Raw genomic sequence first — 6,000 nt, 5'->3', positions numbered from 1 at the left:
TCAACAAAGTTTAATAGATGACCAAGAGCAAAATGACATTACTATGGAGATGAATGATAATCAAAATAATCAGCAGCCTCCTGCACGTCTTGCTCGTTGTACTATGTTTGACTATGCTAAGCCCACACTAATTGGGGTTGAATTGAGTATCGTCATATCGGCTATTTTTGTAAACAATTTTGAGCTGAACTCGAACATAATTCAGATGGTACGACTATATGTTTAGTTTGATGGGTTGTAAGATAAAGATTCGAATGCTCATTTGGCTAACTTTTTAGAGATTTGCGACACATTCAAGATTAATGGCAATACTGATGATGTCATACGCTTATGATTGTTCCCATTCTTTTTGAGGAGTAAGGCAAAACAATAGTTGAATTCACTTCTACGGGGTTCAATCACGACTTGGGATCAAATGACTGAGAAGTTTCTGTTGAATTATTTCCCACTAGCTAAAATAGCTAAGTTGAGGAACAACATCTCTTCTTTTGCTCAAATTTAGTTGGAGACATTATATGATGTATGGAAGAGATTTAAGGATCTTCTGAGAATATGTTCTCATCATGGGTTACCTTTGTGGTTACAAGTTCAAACCTTTTACAAAGGTTTGAACCCCTCGACTAAGCAACTAATTGATGCAGTAGCTGGTGAAACATTGAATAATAAGACACCTAAGGCAACTCAAGAGTGTATTGAGGAGATGACACTGAATAACTATTAGTGGCAAGTCATGAGAACAAAACTAATTAAAGCAGTTGGTGATTTTAACATGGATACAGTTGCTATGTTGGCAAGTCAGGTGGAAGCACTGAATAAAAATATTGATGATTTGAGTTGCAATAACACGATGAATCTGGTAATGCAATGTGATGCAATTGGAGCCGCTAATCAATCCGAAATCATTACCCTTCGGTTCTAATATAGAGCATGAGCAAGTCAACTTTATGGGTAACAACTCTAGACCTTAAAATAACCCTTATAGCAATAACTATAATCCAAGATGGAGGAATCATCCAAATTTCTCTTGGGGTGGTCAAGGAAATCAAAGGTCACAACCCCTTCGAGTTTTTAGCAACCTTATCAGCAAGAAAAAAACCAAACCTTGAGGAGATGTTAGCTAATTTTATTTTAGTGCCTGAAACTCGATATCGAAACACTAAGATAGCTCTGAAAAATCAACAAGCATCGATTCAAGGGCTTGAAAATCAGATTGAATAGCTTGTTAAACTGGTTTCAGAAAGACAATAAGGTAGTTTACCTAGTAACACTGAAATTAACCCAAAAGAGTAAGTCCACGCAGTCACTGTTTGAAACATGGAAATGTTAGTCGAGCTTGAAAAGAAACTGAATTTAGAAGCTTTTGAAAAAAATGATGGGATTGAGGAAAGCAAGAAAGAGCATAAGTCGGTGGTTAGAGAATACAAACCACAAATTCCATATCTGGTAGCATTGAAGCAAGACCGCATAAATGAATAATATGGTAAATTTCTTGAGCTTTTAAAAAAATTGCATATTAACTTACCTTTTGTTGAAACTCTTTCACAGATGCCCAAATATGAAAAATTTTCAAATGAGTTGTTAACAAATAAAAGGAAGTTAGACGACTTGTCAACTGTGGAGCTCAATGAGGATTGTTCGGTCATTCTCTAAAATAAACTACTCAACAAGCTTAAATATCCAAGGAGTTACTATAACAGCCTGATTTTGATCCTAATCGGAACAGTGGTTTTGGGACCACAAATCTGACTCTTAAAAATATTTTAATATTATTTTCTGTGTTTATTATGTGTGAACTTACTTGTGTGAAAATTTCATGCTTTAATTTCGTCGGTTGAGTGTCCGACTAAATAAAAGGATTAAATTGCATAAAATAAAAACTTTGTGGTTATTTTTAGAAGGGCCGAATAGTGGATGTTCTTTTAATATGGAGGTTTTATGTTGCAATTCTGCCATCTAATAAATGAATGGACAGCATATGGTTATAATGTATAGTTTTTATATTAGTTAATAATAAATATATATTATAAAGTTATTATAATAAAAACAAGAAAAAAAACAAAACATAAGAAAGTGGCCATTTCATCTTTTTTGTGCCGAATGAAAAGAGAAAGAACATAAGAAAACCAAGCTAGGTATTCGGCCATTGTTCAAGCAAATTAAGGTATGTTTTGGTTTCAGTTTTTGATAATTTTTACGTTTTTGAGATCGTTGCTTTGTGTTTTTTAAAGCCCATGCCTCAATTTTGTGAATTGGTATTGATTTTGAAATATGCCATTGATGAATTTATGAGTTTTTTGATGTTTGAAGGTGAAATATAAAATATATGTGTTAGATTAACATAGTTTGTTTTTGAATTTTTGATGAAATTGAGTAATTAGGGTTAAATTGTAAAAATAAACATTTTAAGGGACTAAAGTGTGAAATATATGACATGCAAAGACCTATATGAGACTAGGGAGTATTCAGCCGTACTATAGTGTAATTAATTTGGAATATTTTGTGTTTTTGTACAATTTGGACTAAATTGTAAAAAGTAGGAAATGTAAGGGCAAAATTATAATTTGCCCATTTGTGTGTTTTTAGGCTAAATTGAATAGAGTGGTGTTTAAATAAGCTTAATTTGAATATGTTTAGATCAATAATTAAAGAAATTAGATTTGGATCGGGGAAAGACAAAGTGGTCGAGTAGCCGATTTAACCCTTCGACAACGTCCGAGGTAAGTCTATAGGCATTTAAATGTTGTTTAACATGAAAATATATAAATGTTATGTGATGAAATGAACTATTCAAATATATATATGTATTTGGCTGAATGTGATTTTGAGATAGGGACTATGTTTCGAATTCGATTCGATCGTGATTTAATGTCCGAAAGCCCCATACGAACCCTAGGAATAGTTAGGATACATATGTCATGACATAGGATTTTGGATATGTGTTATCGTGTAAGACCACGTCTGGGGCGTTGGAATCAACTTATGTTTACGTGTAAGACCCTGTTTGGGACAGTGGCATCGATATGAGATTACATGTAAGACCACGTCTGGGACGTTGGCATTGTACTAGTTTTCTGATTATCCGGGTATCCTTTTAATTTCGAACGGTTCAACGGGCAAATGTGAGGTAAAGACTGAATGAAAAAAAATCAAATTACAGATTTAGGTATGTGATAGTAAATGTTTATATGGATACAAAGTAAGTTGATTACTTGAATTGACATAAGGTATGTGAATATGCATTTTTGGAGTAGTATACTTGAACATATGTATGTGATTCGGCCTATTGAGGTCATTATAAAATTAAAAGTGAAATTTATGCATGTATGTAATTTATGATAGTTATATTCAGCCATTTAATAGGTATGTGAGATCAAAGTATGATTTTGGTAGTAAATGATATCTTTGTTTTGTAAATTATGTGAATTCGGCTAACTAGCTAAATGTTATTATGCCATTATTAAAATATTTATAATTATGCTTATGACTTACTAAGCTGCGAAAGCTTACTATGTGTATGTTGCTATTCGTTTTATAGATTTTGGAAGCTAGCTCGAGCTCGAGATCGACAAGGAACGTCATCACACTATAGATATCTATTTTGGTACCTTGAAAGAAAACTTATATTTATGACTTATGGCATGTATAGTCTAGCTTGTTATGGTTGGTCTTGAATTGTGCACATATAGCCATGCAAAAATGGCTTAATTATGTTGCTAATGGTTGTGAATATTCGATTATAGTATAAGTTCATTTTGAGAAGTATGGTTTATGATGTATATAAGTGTAATGTATTTGTTTTATGATTCGGTTATGTGATGTTAATATGGTGATGGTCGTGATTTAGATCATGGTAAGCTTATATGAGCTAAGTTATATTTATATGACTGCTTGTATATTGGATTTTTTTAGGTACGATTTATAATGGTTATTTGATTAGTTATAAGTGACATATTGTTTTGATATGAGATTAAGAGATAGTGTGTTAAGCTTAAGTTTGGAAGATGGAAATGGTATGGATTATTTGAATGTTCTATTAGTGATCGAATAGGTGATGCTTAAATGCTGCCCAATTTGTTTTATATATGCTGTCCAATTTTGATGCTTAAATGCTGCCCAATTTGTTGTATATATGCTGTCCAATTTTGGTGTAAAAATGCTGCTCAAATTGTTGTATATATGCTGCCCAAATTGTTGAATTTATGCTGTCCAATTTTGGTGTAAAAATGCTGCTCAAATTGTTGTATATATGCTGCCCAAATTTGTTGTGTATATGCTATCCAATTTTGGTGTAAAAATGCTGCTCAAATTGTTGTATATATGCTGCCCAAATTGTTGAATTTATGCTGTCCAATTTTGGTGTAAAAATGTTGCTCAAATTGTTGTATATATGCTGCCGAAATTGTTGTATTTATGCTGTCCAAATTTTGGTGTGAAAATGCTGTCTAATTTGGTATATAAATGCTGTCCAAATTGATGTATAAGAGCTGTCCAAACAGAGTAGATTACCTAAGTTGTAATATGTAGTATAGTTTGTAAATTGAAATGAAATAAATGTTTGGATATGTGCTTGATTTATGATATTAAATTTTGATTAGGTAAATGATAATGATATGGTTGAATTGTTGAAACATGATTAGTATATGAAATTTGATTAATGATGCATGTTTCATTTTAATATGTTATGTGATAAAATATATATATATGGAATGAAATTTCGTGGTTGAGTTAGTATAATTTAAAAAAAAAGAAAATTCTGAGTCGAGCTTTGATCGGTAATGCCTCATAACTCTAATCCGGCGACGGACATGGGTCGGGGTGTTACAGTTACTATTCCTTGTCTTATTGGTAGTTTAAGTGTTGAAAAAGCTTTGGCTTATTTGAGGGCTAGTATAAATGTCATGCCTTATAAAATGTTCAAACAACTTGGTCTCTAGAAACCAAAACCCACTAGGATGAATATTCAATTAGTTGACAGATCAATTAGGTATCCTAGGGGTATTATTGACAATGTACTTGTTAAAGTCGATAAATTTATATTCCCTTTTGATTTTGTTATATTCGACATAAATGAGGATATTGAGGTACTCATGATCTTAGGTCAGCCATTTTTAGCCACTGCTAAAATTGTTATTGATGTGGGTAGTGGTGAACTTGTGCTAAGTGTAGGTGATGAAAATGTTACTCTTCAAGCACGTGATTTTGTTAGAGTTCCTAGTGAGCGAGATGATACTCATTATTCTATTAGTGTTAGTAATCATGTGGCTCAACATTCTTTTGAGGAAGTTACTAATGAATACTTGTTCGAATAGTATCCGTCTTATGGTGATAAAAATCAAGGGATGAGTGAAGAGCGAATGGTGCAATTCAATGAATTAGATGAATGGTGAACAAAGGCTAATGAGAACCCAAGAATAGTCAAAGAAATAACTAACCAATGCCATAGTGTGCATGTAAAGAGGACAAACCAATTCAAAGTTGGGGACAAAATGCTGTTAGACAAATCAGATCCACGAATGTTCCCTTCAGAGCTTAAGTCAAGAGGGTCGAACCCATTTGTGGTACAAAATGTATTTTCATACGGAACCATTGAGGTAACACACCCTGATTACGACACATTCAAGGTAAACAATATTTGTCTCAAACTTTATTTTGGTGGTAATATTGGCAACGAGAGAGAGGAGCTTCGGCTCTAAGATCCGCCTTAATCGTTAGCTAAAAAGGGAAGTCGAGCTTAGACTCTAAATAAGTGCTTCTCTAGAGGCAACCCGAGTATTTTTATTTATTTATTTTACTTTCATGTTATTTAAAAAAAGCATTAGTAAATTTATTTTTATTATTTTTAAAAAATAAAATATATATAGTACATTTATTTTTATTTTTATTACTTTAAAAAAATTAAAAAAATTAAAAAAAGTCCACACAGTTTGGGGTGATCCATACGGCCGTATGGGACACATAACCTGAACACACGAGCGTGTCCCAGGCCATGTGCATACTGGA

At 32.7% G+C, this 6,000-nt stretch overlaps 1 non-coding gene across 1 annotated transcript; it reads right to left on the bottom strand.

The window, feature by feature from the left end:
* Nucleotides 1-463: 463 nt before the first annotated feature.
* Nucleotides 464-570, bottom strand: LOC121216536 (small nucleolar RNA R71). Its single transcript, XR_005912717.1, has one exon. It is a non-coding gene; the product is annotated as a small nucleolar RNA R71 (small nucleolar RNA).
* Between the last annotated feature and the right edge of the window lie 5,430 nt (nucleotides 571-6,000).

The sequence above is a fragment of the Gossypium hirsutum genome, chromosome D04, assembly GCF_007990345.1.
Source record: "Gossypium hirsutum isolate 1008001.06 chromosome D04, Gossypium_hirsutum_v2.1, whole genome shotgun sequence".
NCBI lineage: Eukaryota > Viridiplantae > Streptophyta > Magnoliopsida > Malvales > Malvaceae > Gossypium > Gossypium hirsutum.
The sequence above is the reverse complement of the archived record's forward strand: the minus strand, read 5'-3'. Positions and strand labels throughout refer to the sequence as shown.